The sequence below is a fragment of the Pristiophorus japonicus genome, chromosome 25 (genome assembly GCF_044704955.1).
Source record: "Pristiophorus japonicus isolate sPriJap1 chromosome 25, sPriJap1.hap1, whole genome shotgun sequence".
NCBI lineage: Eukaryota > Metazoa > Chordata > Chondrichthyes > Pristiophoridae > Pristiophorus > Pristiophorus japonicus.
In genome coordinates this window covers 8,617,505-8,634,330 of record NC_092001.1, presented here as the reverse complement: position 1 = coordinate 8,634,330, position 16,826 = coordinate 8,617,505, and the positions used below count along the sequence as shown (strand labels likewise).

Below are 16,826 nucleotides of genomic sequence, written 5' to 3'. Positions count from 1 at the left end.
GACTTCGATTAAAACCTCAAAGTTATCAAAAGATTGCAGGTTCGAGTCCTGCCGCGGTCAACTTAGCTCGCTACGTGAAATTTTATATTCTTTGTTGTGATTCTGCCGAGAAACCAACCATCTCTTCCAGTCACTCACCTGAAGTGAAGGAAGGCTGTTTGCTCAAAGAATCTCACTGCAAGTTTTCATCATTGTCGATATGCATGCACGGGCAGAGCAAGCTGTGAAGTGGACTTTTTTGCACCTTATTTCTGTTTGGATACAAAAAGCAGGAGATTGAATGGCTGACGATGTCGTATAGCAGAGACGAGGTGGCCGAGAGGTTAAGGCGATGGACTGCTCATCCATTGTGCTCTGCACGCATGGCTTCGAATCCCATTCTCGTCGTCGTTGGCTTGCAGCATAACCACTTTTTTTGACATTCACATTTCACCTCATCGCCAAATTCCCCTTTTACTTACAGGGATGCTGAACTTTCCTCATGTCATGTCTCAAATTAATAATATATTCGTCAAAAGGAGAACAGTTGCAGTACAATGGCGAGGGGCACTAATTAGATAGGTATCTGAGAGACAGCACATGCACGATGGGCCATAATATCATTTCTCACCACCGTCAGAATCTGAGAGCTGCGCTTTTCACTGTCGGCGGCTCGTTAGTCCACGGTTATGATTCTCCCTTCGGAATGATCACTTTTGAAATCCGAGAGGTCACGGGCCAAATCCCGGACGAGCCCCGCCATGTTTTTTTACTCAAAGTTCCGCTTCAAACAGCCGCTCGACATGTGAGAAAACAGACGTATTTCACGTTAAAACGTGTGATTTTACGCCGATGTTCCCTAAGCATCCAAATCCCAGAGCAAAGTGAAACCCGCCAAACTGAGTAAACTTAAAATATCTCAGAGGTACTCGGCTCTGTGACTCGTTGGATACCCTAAAGCCTTGTTTGGTTCCGGCCGATACTTGATCAGTATATCTTCCTGTCTGTACGCATAAGTTCACCTCAATTGGGATTAGCATACATTCAGCGTCAATCTCTACCTCTGCCCTGAATATGAGTGCGTCCTGTTTTTCTAGAGCTGAAAAGCTGAGAGAAGCTGCCTTTTGAATTCGTGCCTTGGCTGCCGAATTCAAAGCGGACAGGAAATCAATCCGGGCTGGCAAAGCTGCCTGGTCTGATTAAAAGACGGTGATACCCTATATTGTAGGCATGTTCTCGTCTTCTGGCCTCAACATTAGATTCAACGTATTGGATGATAAGCACCGCTCCCATTGTCTGGTAATGGTTCTGCTATTCCCACTAACACCTCCTCTGGACCATCCTTTGTTACGTTATTGCCCGATTACCACCCACTTTGCCTTTCTCCATTGTGCCATGTATTATTTAAACACTCCTGCGTTCGGCTGTATCACAGACGTTCCCATTTGTCCTTTCTCGCTGCGTATTTTTTCAAGGCGCTATTTTTGTTGAAAATATCTGTAATCTTTAACTTTTTCCTGAAATATCGGAATGATTATCCGACAGCACGTGAAACCGGATTCTTCCTCCACAAAATCTGCACGACCTGCCGAGTTTTACATATTTATCTGTTTTTATTCATTCTATTTCCGTGTCCCTTTTAAGGGGATTTGCTGTCTGTCCGAGATCATTCTCTGTCTCTTTAAAATGGTGTGCTATCAGACCCTCATCATTCTGTGTCTGTTTAAAAGGGATGTGCTGTCTCTCCCAGATTTCCAATTTCCAATTTCAAAACCTGCCTTTGGAGGTTAACGAATTTTAGTTTGTTTGTGTTTTTGTGTAAGCTAGAGAGTGTGCAAACGTGCTGTGCGATCTTACTGTCATGTGAGAAAAATGCATTACATGCAACTTGAAACCGTACTGATTTGATTGAACACTCCTTCGTGGACTCTCTGACGGTAGAAGAATCTGCTGAGGGATTTTGCTATTCCACGTCTGAAAGAAGGGAAAATACACAAGTTAGAAATATAGCGATTTTAGGCAGGGCTTGCGTGTGGGCTGTGTGACATGACGACATCCTCCATCCTTATTTGCAAATTCAAATCAAATCAAACCAATACAAGACATGACTGACTGACTGACTTTATTTATACATGTATATATATATATGTGTATATTTATATATAATTCCAAATTTTTAACTTCCAAAATAAATATGCTTTTTCTGTTCTGCCTGCGCTGCGCTCTCTTACATTTGACCTCTTTCACAGCACAAGCAGCTGCTGTCAGATCCAGCGGAAAGACACACTCGATTTTAAAAGATCGCCCTTGTAGCCCACATCTTCCCTCATGGCTTGTCTTCCACCATGGGGTTACTGTGTTTGGGTAGTTATTGACTGCACCTCTCATATCCAATGGAATTCTTATAGTTACACAGCATTCGTTCAATAAAAAAATACATAGATTATGAATCAATTATTTATTTCATTAAAACAACTCAAATTCAATTTTTTTTAAATACAATTTAAATGCATTTATTTTCTTAAAATGTTAAATATTTATATATTTCAGACTGGGCTGGTTTTACTTCCCTCCCTCCTTCCTTCCTGCCTGTCTATTACCTGTGGCTTCAATAACAGTCTCTGCGCCGCGTGGTCCTGAGCCCCACTGCACAATTGCCTTCAGGGATGATCGAAATCTCACTTTATTCTTTTAAAAGGGAACTGCTGTCAGTCAAGGATCATTCTGCATCTGGGTAAAAGGGATGTCCTTGCAATTCCGGATCATTCTGTGTCTGTTTAAATGGGCTAGTTGTCAGTACCGGTTATAATCTTTCCCTTTAAAACGGATTTTCTCATAAACCCGGGTCATCCTGTATTGTTTGAGAAAGAGTATGATTTCAGCTGCAATGACCGAATTGTTAAACTATAGTGTTCCAATTTACATTGGGGTTGCCTGCGCCGATGCGCACCCAGATCGCAGTGCATCTGTTCATTCACTCGAAATATGCTCATCTTTTCCTTAATCCACTCCTTAATATTGCAGTTGCCCCGAATTTGCTCGCAATATACACAACACAATGAATGGTGCTGGCCGCGGCCGCGTGGCCTAATGTATAAGGCGTCTGACTTCGATTAAAACCTCAAAGTTATCAAAAGATTGCAGGTTCGAGTCCTGCCGCGGTCAACTTAGCTCGCTACGTGAAATTTTATATTCTTTGTTGTGATTCTGCCGAGAAACCAACCATCTCTTCCAGTCACTCACCTGAAGTGAAGGAAGGCTGTTTGCTCAAAGAATCTCATTGCAAGTTTTCATCATTGTCGATATGCATGCACGGGCAGAGCAAGCTGTGAAGTGGACTTTTTTGCACCTTATTTCTGTTTGGATACAAAAAGCAGGAGATTGAATGGCTGACGATGTCGTATAGCAGAGACGAGGTGGCCGAGAGGTTAAGGCGATGGACTGCTCATCCATTGTGCTCTGCACGCATGGCTTCGAATCCCATTCTCGTCGTCGTTGGCTTGCAGCATAACCACTTTTTTTGACATTCACATTTCACCTCATCGCCAAATTCCCCTTTTACTTACAGGGATGCTGAACTGTCCTCATGTCATGTCTCAAATTAATAATATATTCGTCAAAAGGAGAACAGTTGCAGTACAATGGCGAGGGGCACTAATTAGATAGGTATCTGAGAGACAGCACATGCACGATGGGCCATAATATCATTTCTCACCACCGTCAGAATCTGAGAGCTGCGCTTTTCACTGTCGGCGGCTCGTTAGTCCACGGTTATGATTCTCCCTTCGGAATGATCACTTTTGAAATCCGAGAGGTCACGGGCCAAATCCCGGACGAGCCCCGCCATGTTTTACTCAAAGTTCCGCTTCAAACAGCCGCTCGACATGTGAGAAAACAGACGTATTTCACGTTAAAACGTGTGATTTTACGCCGATGTTCCCTAAGCATCCAAATCCCAGAGCAAAGTGAAACCCGCCAAACTGAGTAAAGTTAAAATATCTCAGAGGTACTCGGCTCTGTGACTCGTTGGATACCCTAAAGCCTTGTTTGGTTCCGGCCGATACTTGATCAGTATATCTTCCTGTCTGTACGCATAAGTTCACCTCAATTGGGATTAGCATACATTCAGCGTCAATCTCTACCTCTGCCCTGAATATGAGTGCGTCCTGTTTTTCTAGAGCTGAAAAGCTGAGAGAAGCTGCCTTTTGAATTCGTGCCTTGGCTGCCGAATTCAAAGCGGACAGGAAATCAATCCGGGCTGGCAAAGCTGCCTGGTCTGATTAAAAGACGGTGATACCCTATATTGTAGGCATGTTCTCGTCTTCTGGCCTCAACATTAGATTCAACGTATCGGATGATAAGCACCGCTCCCATTGTCTGGTAATGGTTCTGCTATTCCCACTAACACCTCCTCTGGACCATCCTTTGTTACGTTATTGCCCGATTACCACCCACTTTGCCTTTCTCCATTGTGCCATGTATTATTTAAACACTCCTGCGTTCGGCTGTATCACAGACGTTCCCATTTGTCCTTTCTCGCTGCGTATTTTTTCAAGGCGCTATTTTTGTTGAAAACATCTGTAATCTTTAACTTTTTCCTGAAATATCGGAATAATTATCCGACAGCACGTGAAACCGGATTCTTCCTCCACAAAATCTGCACGACCTGCCGAGTTTTACATATTTATCTGTTTTTATTCATTCTATTTCCGTGTCCCTTTTAAGGGGATTTGCTGTCTGTCCGAGATCATTCTCTGTCTCTTTAAAATGGTGTGCTATCAGACCCTCATCATTCTGTGTCTGTTTAAAAGGGATGTGCTGTCTCTCCCAGATTTCCAATTTCCAATTTCAAAACCTGCCTTTGGAGGTTAACGAATTTTAGTTTGTTTGTGTTTTTGTGTAAGCTAGAGAGTGTGCAAACGTGCTGTGCGATCTTACTGTCATGTGAGAAAAATGCATTACATGCAACTTGAAACCGTACTGATTTGATTGAACACTCCTTCGTGGACTCTCTGACGGTAGAAGAATCTGCTGAGGGATTTTGCTATTCCACATCTGAAAGAAGGGAAAATACACAAGTTAGAAATATAGCGATTTTAGGCAGGGCTTGCGTGTGGGCTGTGTGACATGACGACATCCTCCATCCTTATTTGCAAATTCAAATCAAATCAAACCAATACAAGACATGACTGACTGACTGACTTTATTTATACATGTATATATATATATGTGTATATTTATATATAATTCCAAATTTTTAACTTCCAAAATAAATATGCTTTTTCTGTTCGGCCTGCGCTGCGCTCTCTTACATTTGACCTCTTTCACAGCACAAGCAGCTGCTGTCAGATCCAGCGGAAAGACACACTCGATTTTAAAAGATCGCCCTTGTAGCCCACATCTTCCCTCATGGCTTGTCTTCCACCATGGGGTTACTGTGTTTGGGTAGTTATTGACTGCACCTCTCATATCCAATGGAATTCTTATAGTTACACAGCATTCGTTCAATAAAAAAATACATAGATTATGAATCAATTATTTATTTCATTAAAACAACTCAAATTCAATTTTTTTTAAATACAATTTAAATGCATTTATTTTCTTAAAATGTTAAATATTTATATATTTCAGACTGGGCTGGTTTTACTTCCCTCCCTCCTTCCTTCCTGCCTGTCTATTACCTGTGGCTTCAATAACAGTCTCTGCGCCGCGTGGTCCTGAGCCCCACTGCACAATTGCCTTCAGGGATGATCGAAATCTCACTTTATTCTTTTAAAAGGGAACTGCTGTCAGTCAAGGATCATTCTGCATCTGGGTAAAAGGGATGTCCTTGCAATTCCGGATCATTCTGTGTCTGTTTAAATGGGCTAGTTGTCAGTACCGGTTATAATCTTTCCCTTTAAAACGGATTTTCTCATAAACCCGGGTCATCCTGTATTGTTTGAGAAAGAGTATGATTTCAGCTGCAATGACCGAATTGTTAAACTATAGTGTTCCAATTTACATTGGGGTTGCCTGCGCCGATGCGCACCCAGATCGCAGTGCATCTGTTCATTCACTCGAAATATGCTCATCTTTTCCTTAATCCACTCCTTAATATTGCAGTTGCCCCGAATTTGCTCGCAATATACACAACACAATGAATGGTGCTGGCAGCGGCCGCGTGGCCTAATGTATAAGGCGTCTGACTTCGATTAAAACCTCAAAGTTATCAAAAGATTGCAGGTTCGAGTCCTGCCGCGGTCAACTTAGCTCGCTACGTGAAATTTTATATTCTTTGTTGTGATTCTGCCGAGAAACCAACCATCTCTTCCAGTCACTCACCTGAAGTGAAGGAAGGCTGTTTGCTCAAAGAATCTCATTGCAAGTTTTCATCATTGTCGATATGCATGCACGGGCAGAGCAAGCTGTGAAGTGGACTTTTTTGCACCTTATTTCTGTTTGGATACAAAAAGCAGGAGATTGAATGGCTGACGATGTCGTATAGCAGAGACGAGGTGGCCGAGAGGTTAAGGCGATGGACTGCTCATCCATTGTGCTCTGCACGCATGACTTCGAATCCCATTCTCGTCGTCGTTGGCTTGCAGCATAACCACTTTTTTTGACATTCACATTTCACCTCATCGCCAAATTCCCCTTTTACTTACAGGGATGCTGAACTGTCCTCATGTCATGTCTCAAATTAATAATATATTCGTCAAAAGGAGAACAGTTGCAGTACAATGGCGAGGGGCACTAATTAGATAGGTATCTAGAGACAGCACATGCACGATGGGCCATAATATCATTTCTCACCACCGTCAGAATCTGAGAGCTGCGCTTTTCACTGTCGGCGGCTCGTTAGTCCACGGTTATGATTCTCCCTTCGGAATGATCACTTTTGAAATCCGAGAGGTCACGGGCCAAATCCCGGACGAGCCCCGCCATGTTTTACTCAAAGTTCCGCTTCAAACAGCCGCTCGACATGTGAGAAAACAGACGTATTTCACGTTAAAACGTGTGATTTTACGCCGATGTTCCCTAAGCATCCAAATCCCAGAGCAAAGTGAAACCCGCCAAACTGAGTAAAGTTAAAATATCTCAGAGGTACTCGGCTCTGTGACTCGTTGGATACCCTAAAGCCTTGTTTGGTTCCGGCCGATACTTGATCAGTATATCTTCCTGTCTGTACGCATAAGTTCACCTCAATTGGGATTAGCATACATTCAGCGTCAATCTCTACCTCTGCCCTGAATATGAGTGCGTCCTGTTTTTCTAGAGCTGAAAAGCTGAGAGAAGCTGCCTTTTGAATTCGTGCCTTGGCTGCCGAATTCAAAGCGGACAGGAAATCAATCCGGGCTGGCAAAGCTGCCTGGTCTGATTAAAAGACGGTGATACCCTACATTGTAGGCATGTTCTCGTCTTCTGGCCTCAACATTAGATTCAACGTATTGGATGATAAGCACCGCTCCCATTGTCTGGTAATGGTTCTGCTATTCCCACTAACACCTCCTCTGGACCATCCTTTGTTACGTTATTGCCCGATTACCACCCACTTTGCCTTTCTCCATTGTGCCATGTATTATTTAAACACTCCTGCGTTCGGCTGTATCACAGACGTTCCCATTTGTCCTTTCTCGCTGCGTATTTTTTCAAGGCGCTATTTTTGTTGAAAACATCTGTAATCTTTAACTTTTTCCTGAAATATCGGAATGATTATCCGACAGCACGTGAAACCGGATTCTTCCTCCACAAAATCTGCACGACCTGCCGAGTTTTACATATTTATCTGTTTTTATTCATTCTATTTCCGTGTCCCTTTTAAGGGGATTTGCTGTCTGTCCGAGATCATTCTCTGTCTCTTTAAAATGGTGTGCTATCAGACCCTCATCATTCTGTGTCTGTTTAAAAGGGATGTGCTGTCTCTCCCAGATTTCCAATTTCCAATTTCAAAACCTGCCTTTGGAGGTTAACGAATTTTAGTTTGTTTGTGTTTTTGTGTAAGCTAGAGAGTGTGCAAACGTGCTGTGCGATCTTACTGTCATGTGAGAAAAATGCATTACATGCAACTTGAAACCGTACTGATTTGATTGAACACTCCTTCGTGGACTCTCTGACGGTAGAAGAATCTGCTGAGGGATTTTGCTATTCCACGTCTGAAAGAAGGGAAAATACACAAGTTAGAAATATAGCGATTTTAGGCAGGGCTTGCGTGTGGGCTGTGTGACATGACGACATCCTCCATCCTTATTTGCAAATTCAAATCAAATCAAACCAATACAAGACATGACTGACTGACTGACTTTATTTATACATGTATATATATATATGTGTATATTTATATATAATTCCAAATTTTTAACTTCCAAAATAAATATGCTTTTTCTGTTCTGCCTGCGCTGCGCTCTCTTACATTTGACCTCTTTCACAGCACAAGCAGCTGCTGTCAGATCCAGCGGAAAGACACACTCGATTTTAAAAGATCGCCCTTGTAGCCCACATCTTCCCTCATGGCTTGTCTTCCACCATGGGGTTACTGTGTTTGGGTAGTTATTGACTGCACCTCTCATATCCAATGGAATTCTTATAGTTACACAGCATTCGTTCAATAAAAAAATACATAGATTATGAATCAATTATTTATTTCATTAAAACAACTCAAATTCAATTTTTTTTAAATACAATTTAAATGCATTTATTTTCTTAAAATGTTAAATATTTATATATTTCAGACTGGGCTGGTTTTACTTCCCTCCCTCCTTCCTTCCTGCCTGTCTATTACCTGTGGCTTCAATAACAGTCTCTGCGCCGCGTGGTCCTGAGCCCCACTGCACAATTGCCTTCAGGGATGATCGAAATCTCACTTTATTCTTTTAAAAGGGAACTGCTGTCAGTCAAGGATCATTCTGCATCTGGGTAAAAGGGATGTCCTTGCAATTCCGGATCATTCTGTGTCTGTTTAAATGGGCTAGTTGTCAGTACCGGTTATAATCTTTCCCTTTAAAACGGATTTTCTCATAAACCCGGGTCATCCTGTATTGTTTGAGAAAGAGTATGATTTCAGCTGCAATGACCGAATTGTTAAACTATAGTGTTCCAATTTACATTGGGGTTGCCTGCGCCGATGCGCACCCAGATCGCAGTGCATCTGTTCATTCACTCGAAATATGCTCATCTTTTCCTTAATCCACTCCTTAATATTGCAGTTGCCCCGAATTTGCTCGCAATATACACAACACAATGAATGGTGCTGGCCGCGGCCGCGTGGCCTAATGTATAAGGCGTCTGACTTCGATTAAAACCTCAAAGTTATCAAAAGATTGCAGGTTCGAGTCCTGCCGCGGTCAACTTAGCTCGCTACGTGAAATTTTATATTCTTTGTTGTGATTCTGCCGAGAAACCAACCATCTCTTCCAGTCACTCACCTGAAGTGAAGGAAGGCTGTTTGCTCAAAGAATCTCATTGCAAGTTTTCATCATTGTCGATATGCATGCACGGGCAGAGCAAGCTGTGAAGTGGACTTTTTTGCACCTTATTTCTGTTTGGATACAAAAAGCAGGAGATTGAATGGCTGACGATGTCGTATAGCAGAGACGAGGTGGCCGAGAGGTTAAGGCGATGGACTGCTCATCCATTGTGCTCTGCACGCATGGCTTCGAATCCCATTCTCGTCGTCGTTGGCTTGCAGCATAACCACTTTTTTTGACATTCACATTTCACCTCATCGCCAAATTCCCCTTTTACTTACAGGGATGCTGAACTTTCCTCATGTCATGTCTCAAATTAATAATATATTCGTCAAAAGGAGAACAGTTGCAGTACAATGGCGAGGGGCACTAATTAGATAGGTATCTGAGAGACAGCACATGCACGATGGGCCATAATATCATTTCTCACCACCGTCAGAATCTGAGAGCTGCGCTTTTCACTGTCGGCGGCTCGTTAGTCCACGGTTATGATTCTCCCTTCGGAATGATCACTTTTGAAATCCGAGAGGTCACGGGCCAAATCCCGGACGAGCCCCGCCATGTTTTACTCAAAGTTCCGCTTCAAACAGCCGCTCGACATGTGAGAAAACAGACGTATTTCACGTTAAAACGTGTGATTTTACGCCGATGTTCCCTAAGCATCCAAATCCCAGAGCAAAGTGAAACCCGCCAAACTGAGTAAAGTTAAAATATCTCAGAGGTACTCGGCTCTGTGACTCGTTGGATACCCTAAAGCCTTGTTTGGTTCCGGCCGATACTTGATCAGTATATCTTCCTGTCTGTACGCATAAGTTCACCTCAATTGGGATTAGCATACATTCAGCGTCAATCTCTACCTCTGCCCTGAATATGAGTGCGTCCTGTTTTTCTAGAGCTGAAAAGCTGAGAGAAGCTGCCTTTTGAATTCGTGCCTTGGCTGCCGAATTCAAAGCGGACAGGAAATCAATCCGGGCTGGCAAAGCTGCCTGGTCTGATTAAAAGACGGTGATACCCTATATTGTAGGCATGTTCTCGTCTTCTGGCCTCAACATTAGATTCAACGTATCGGATGATAAGCACCGCTCCCATTGTCTGGTAATGGTTCTGCTATTCCCACCAACACCTCCTCTGGACCATCCTTTGTTACGTTATTGCCCGATTACCACCCACTTTGCCTTTCTCCATTGTGCCATGTATTATTTAATCACTCCTGCGTTCGGCTGTATCACAGACGTTCCCATTTGTCCTTTCTCGCTGCGTATTTTTTCAAGGCGCTATTTTTGTTGAAAACATCTGTAATCTTTAACTTTTTCCTGAAATATCGGAATGATTATCCGACAGAACGTGAAACCGGATTCTTCCTCCACAAAATCTGCACGACCTGCCAAGTTTTACATATTTATCTGTTTTTATTCATTCTATTTCCGTGTCCCTTTTAAGGGGATTTGCTGTCTGTCCGAGATCCTTCTCTTTCTCTTTAAAATGGTGTGCTGTCAGACCCTCATCATTCTGTGTCTGTTTAAAAGGGATGTGCTGTCTGTCACGGATTTCCAATTTCCAATTTCAAAACCTGCCTTTGGAGGTCAAGGAATTTTAGTTTGTTTGTGTGTTTCAGACTGGGCTGGTTTTACGCTACTCCCTCCTTCCTTCCTGCCTGTCTATCACCTGTGGCTTCAATACTGTTCTGAGCCCCACTGCACAATTTCCTTCAGGGATGATCGAAATCTCACTTTATTCTTTTAAAAGGGAACTGCTGTCAGTCAAGTGTCATTCTGCATCTGGGTAAAAGGGATGTCCTTGCAATCCCGGATCATTCTGTGTCTGTTTAAATGGGCTGGTTGTCAGTTCCGGTTATAATCGTTCCCTTTAAAACGGATTTTCTGATAAACCCGGGTCATCCTGTATTGTTTGAGAAAGAGTATGATTTCAGCTGCAATGACCGAATTGTTAAACTATAGTGTTTCAATTTACATTGGGTTTGCCTGCGCCGGTGCGCACCCAGATCGCAGTGCATCTGTTCATTCACTCGAAATATGCTCATCTTTTCCTAAATCCACTCCTTGATATTGCAGTTGCCCCGAATTTGATCGCAATATGCACAACAACACAATGAATGGTGCTGACTTCGATTACAACCGCAAAGTTATCAGAAGATTGCAGGTTTGAGTCCTGCCGCGGTCAACTTAGCTCGCTACGTGAAATGTTATATTCTTTGTTGTGATTCTGCCGAGAAACCAACCATCTCTTCCAGTCACTCACCTGAAGTGAAGCAAGGCTGTTTGCTTAAAGAATCTCATGGCAAGTTTTCATCATTGTCGATCTGCATGCACGCGCAGAGCAAGCTGTGAAGTGGACTTTCTTGCACATTATTTCTGTTTGGATACAAAAAGCAGGAGATTGAATGGCTGACGATGTCTTACAGCAGAGACGAGGTGGCCGAGAGGTTAAGGCGATGGACTGCTAATCCATTGTGCTCTGCACGCATGGGTTCGAATCCCATTCTCGTCGTCGTTGGCTTGCAGCTTAACCACTTTCTGACATTCACATTTCACCTCATCGCCAAATTCCCCTTTTACTTACAGGGGTGCTGTACTTTCCTCATGTCATGTCTCAAATTAATAATATATTCGTCAAAAGGAGAACAATTGCAGTACAATGGCGAGGGGCACTAATTAGATAGGTATCTGAGAGACAGCACATGCACGATGGGCCATAATATCATTTCACACCACCGTCAGAATCTGAGAGCTGCGCTTTTCACTGTCGGCGGCTCGTTGGTCCACGGTTATGATTCTCCCTTCGGAATGATCACATTTGAAATGCGAAAGGTCACGGGCTAAATCCCTTACGAGCCCCGCTATGTTTTACTCAATGTTCCGCTTCTAACAGCCGCTTGACATGTGAGAAAACAGACGTATTTCACGTTAAAATGTGTGATATTACGCCGATCTTCCCTCAGCATCCAAATCCCAGAGCAAAGTGAAACCCGACAAACTGAGTAAAGTTAAAATATCTCAGAGATACTCGGCTCTGTGACTCGTTGGATAACCTAAAGCCTTGTTTGGTTCCGGCCGATACTTGATCAGTATATCTTCCTGTCTGTACGCATAAGTTCACCTCAATTGGGATAAGCATACATTCAGCGTCAATCTCCACCTCTGCCCTGAATATGAGTGCGTCCTGTTTCTCTAGAGCTGAAAAGCTGAGAGAAGCTGCCTTTTGAATTCGTCCCTTGGCTGCCGAATTCAAAGCGGACAGGAAATCAATCCGGGCTGGCAAAGCTGCTTGGTCTGATTAAAAGGCGGTGATACCCTATATTGTAAGCATGTTCTCGTCTTCTGGCCTCAACATTAGTTTCAACGTATCGGATGATAAGCACCGCTCCCATTGTCTGGTAATGGTTCTGCTATTCCCACTGCACCTACTCTGGACCATCCTTTGTTACGTTATTGCCCGATTACAACCCACTTTGTTTTTCTCCATTGTGCCATGTATTATTTAATCACTCCTGCGTTCCGCTGTATCACAGACGTTCCCATTTGACCTTTCTCGCTGCGTATTCTTTCCAGGCGCTATTTGTGTTGAAAACATCTGTAATCTTTAACTTTTTCCTGAAATATCGGAATGATTATCCGACAGAACGTGAAACCGGATTCTTCCTCCACAAAATCTGCACGACCTGCCGAGTTTTACATATTTATCTGTTTTTATTCATTCTATTTCTGTGTCCCTTTTAAGGGGATTTGCTGTCTGTCCGAGACCATTTTCTGTCTCTGTAAAATGGTGTGCTATCAGACCCTCATCATTCTGTGTCTGTTTAAAAGGGATGTGCTGTCTGTCCCGGATTTCCAATTTCAAATTTCAAAACCTGCCTTTGCAGGTTAAGGAATTTTAGTAGGTTTGTGTGTTTCAGACTGGGCTGGTTTTACGTCCCTCCCTGCCTCCTTCCTTCCTTCCTGTCTGTCTTTCAACTGTGGCTTCAATAACAGTCTCTGCGCCGCGTGGTCCTGAGCCCCACTGCACAATTGTCTTCAGGGATGATCGAAATCTCACTTTATTCTTTTAAAAGGGAACTGCTGTCAGTCAAGGATCATTCTGCATCTGGGTAAAAGGGATGTCCTTGCAATCCCGGATCATTCTGTGTCTGTTTAAATGTGCTGGTTGTCAGTTCCGGTTATAATCTTTCCCTTTAAAACGGATTTTCTGATAAACCCGGGTCATCCTGTATTGTTTGAGAAAGAGTATGATTTCAGCTGCAATGACCGAATTGTTAAACTATAGTGTTTCAATTTACATTGGGTTTGCCTGCGCCGGTGCGCACCCAGATCGCAGTGCATCTGTTCATTCACTCGAAATATGCTCATCTTTTCCTAAATCCACTCCTTGATATTGCAGTTGCCCCGAATTTGATCGCAATATGCACAACAACACAATGAATGGTGCTGACTTCGATTACAACCGCAAAGTTATCAGAAGATTGCAGGTTTGAGTCCTGCCGCGGTCAACTTAGCTCGCTACGTGAAATGTTATATTCTTTGTTGTGATTCTGCCGAGAAACCAACCATCTCTTCCAGTCACTCACCTGAAGTGAAGCAAGGCTGTTTGCTTAAAGAATCTCATGGCAAGTTTTCATCATTGTCGATCTGCATGCACGGGCAGAGCAAGCTGTGAAGTGGACTTTCTTGCACATTATTTCTGTTTGGATACAAAAAGCAGGAGATTGAATGGCTGACGATGTCTTACAGCAGAGACGAGGTGGCCGAGAGGTTAAGGCGATGGACTGCTAATCCATTGTGCTCTGCACGCATGGGTTCGAATCCCATTCTCGTCGTCGTTGGCTTGCAGCTTAACCACTTTCTGACATTCACATTTCACCTCATCGCCAAATTCCCCTTTTACTTACAGGGGTGCTGTACTTTCCTCATGTCATGTCTCAAATTAATAATATATTCGGCAAAAGGAGAACAATTGCAGTACAATGGCGAGGGGCACTAATTAGATAGGTATCTGAGAGACAGCACATGCACGATGGGCCATAATATCATTTCACACCACCGTCAGAATCTGAGAGCTGCGCTTTTCACTGTCGGCGGCTCGTTGGTCCACGGTTATGATTCTCCCTTCGGAATGATCACATTTGAAATGCGAAAGGTCACGGGCTAAATCCCTTACGAGCCCCGCTATGTTTTACTCAAAGTTCCGCTTCTAACAGCCGCTTGACATGTGAGAAAACAGACGTATTTCACGTTAAAATGTGTGATATTACGCCGATCTTCCCTCAGCATCCAAATCCCAGAGCAAAGTGAAACCCGACAAACTGAGTAAAGTTAAAATATCTCAGAGATACTCGGCTCTGTGACTCGTTGGATAACCTAAAGCCTTGTTTGGTTCCGGCCGATACTTGATCAGTATATCTTCCTGTCTGTACGCATAAGTTCACCTCAATTGGGATAAGCATACATTCAGCGTCAATCTCCACCTCTGCCCTGAATATGAGTGCGTCCTGTTTCTCTAGAGCTGAAAAGCTGAGAGAAGCTGCCTTTTGAATTCGTCCCTTGGCTGCCGAATTCAAAGCGGACAGGAAATCAATCCGGGCTGGCAAAGCTGCTTGGTCTGATTAAAAGCCGGTGATACCCTATATTGTAAGCATGTTCTCGTCTTCTGGCCTCAACATTAGTTTCAACGTATCGGATGATAAGCACCGCTCCCATTGTCTGGTAATGGTTCTGCTATTCCCACTGCACCTACTCTGGACCATCCTTTGTTACGTTATTGCCCGATTACCACCCACTTTGTTTTTCTCCATTGTGCCATGTATTATTTAATCACTCCTGCGTTCCGCTGTATCACAGACGTTCCCATTTGACCTTTCTCGCTGCGTATTCTTTCCAGGCGCTATTTGTGTTGAAAACATCTGTAATCTTTAACTTTTTCCTGAAATATCGGAATGATTATCCGACAGAACGTGAAACCGGATTCTTCCTCCACAAAATCTGCACGACCTGCCGAGTTTTACATATTTATCTGTTTTTATTCATTCTATTTCTGTGTCCCTTTTAAGGGGATTTGCTGTCTGTCCGAGACCATTTTCTGTCTCTGTAAAATGGTGTGCTATCAGACCCTCATCATTCTGTGTCTGTTTAAAAGGGATGTGCTGTCTGTCCCGGATTTCCAATTTCAAATTTCAAAACCTGCCTTTGCAGGTTAAGGAATTTTAGTAGGTTTGTGTGTTTCAGACTGGGCTGGTTTTACGTCCCTCCCTGCCTCCTTCCTTCCTTCCTGTCTGTCTTTCAACTGTGGCTTCAATAACAGTCTCTGCGCCGCGTGGTCCTGAGCCCCACTGCACAATTGTCTTCAGGGATGATCGAAATCTCACTTTATTCTTTTAAAAGGGAACTGCTGTCAGTCAAGGATCATTCTGCATCTGGGTAAAAGGGATGTCCTTGCAATCCCGGATCATTCTGTGTCTGTTTAAATGTGCTGGTTGTCAGTTCCGGTTATAATCTTTCCCTTTAAAACGGATTTTCTGATAAACCCGGGTCATCCTGTATTGTTTGAGAAAGAGTATGATTTCAGCTGCAATGACCGAATTGTTAAACTATAGTGTTTCAATTTACATTGGGTTTGCCTGCGCCGGTGCGCACCCAGATCGCAGTGCATCTGTTCATTCACTCGAAATATGCTCATCTTTTCCTAAATCCACTCCTTGATATTGCAGTTGCCCCGAATTTGATCGCAATATGCACAACAACACAATGAATGGTGCTGACTTCGATTACAACCGCAAAGTTATCAGAAGATTGCAGGTTTGAGTCCTGCCGCGGTCAACTTAGCTCGCTACGTGAAATGTTATATTCTTTGTTGTGATTCTGCCGAGAAACCAACCATCTCTTCCAGTCACTCACCTGAAGTGAAGCAAGGCTGTTTGCTTAAAGAATCTCATGGCAAGTTTTCATCATTGTCGATCTGCATGCACGGGCAGAGCAAGCTGTGAAGTGGACTTTCTTGCACATTATTTCTGTTTGGATACAAAAAGCAGGAGATTGAATGGCTGACGATGTCTTACAGCAGAGACGAGGTGGCCGAGAGGTTAAGGCGATGGACTGCTAATCCATTGTGCTCTGCACGCATGGGTTCGAATCCCATTCTCGTCGTCGTTGGCTTGCAGCTTAACCACTTTTTGACATTCACATTTCACCTCATCGCCAAATTCCCCTTTTACTTACAGGGGTGCTGTACTTTCCTCATGTCATGTCTCAAATTAATAATATATTCGTCAAAAGGAGAACAATTGCAGTACAATGGCGAGGGGCACTAATTAGATAGGTATCTGAGAGACAGCACATGCACGATGGGCCATAATATCATTTCACACCACCGTCAGAATCTGAGAGCTGCGCT

General features: G+C 43.3%; 7 non-coding genes across 7 annotated transcripts; all 7 read left to right on the top strand.

Annotated features, from left to right (window-relative positions):
- Positions 1–305: 305 nt before the first annotated feature.
- Positions 306–387, top strand: trnas-gcu (transfer RNA serine (anticodon GCU)). The gene has a single exon. It is a non-coding gene; the product is annotated as a tRNA-Ser (tRNA).
- A 3,002-nt stretch (positions 388–3,389) lies between these two features.
- Positions 3,390–3,471, top strand: trnas-gcu (transfer RNA serine (anticodon GCU)). Its single transcript has one exon. It is a non-coding gene; the product is annotated as a tRNA-Ser (tRNA).
- Positions 3,472–6,470: 2,999 nt separating this feature from the next.
- On the top strand, positions 6,471–6,552 carry trnas-gcu (transfer RNA serine (anticodon GCU)). Its single transcript has one exon. It is a non-coding gene; the product is annotated as a tRNA-Ser (tRNA).
- Positions 6,553–9,550: 2,998 nt separating this feature from the next.
- On the top strand, positions 9,551–9,632 carry trnas-gcu (transfer RNA serine (anticodon GCU)). The gene has a single exon. It is a non-coding gene; the product is annotated as a tRNA-Ser (tRNA).
- A 2,219-nt stretch (positions 9,633–11,851) lies between these two features.
- trnas-gcu (transfer RNA serine (anticodon GCU)) lies at positions 11,852–11,933 on the top strand. The gene has a single exon. It is a non-coding gene; the product is annotated as a tRNA-Ser (tRNA).
- A 2,241-nt stretch (positions 11,934–14,174) lies between these two features.
- Positions 14,175–14,256, top strand: trnas-gcu (transfer RNA serine (anticodon GCU)). Its single transcript has one exon. It is a non-coding gene; the product is annotated as a tRNA-Ser (tRNA).
- Positions 14,257–16,497: 2,241 nt separating this feature from the next.
- On the top strand, positions 16,498–16,579 carry trnas-gcu (transfer RNA serine (anticodon GCU)). Its single transcript has one exon. It is a non-coding gene; the product is annotated as a tRNA-Ser (tRNA).
- Positions 16,580–16,826: the final 247 nt, after the last annotated feature.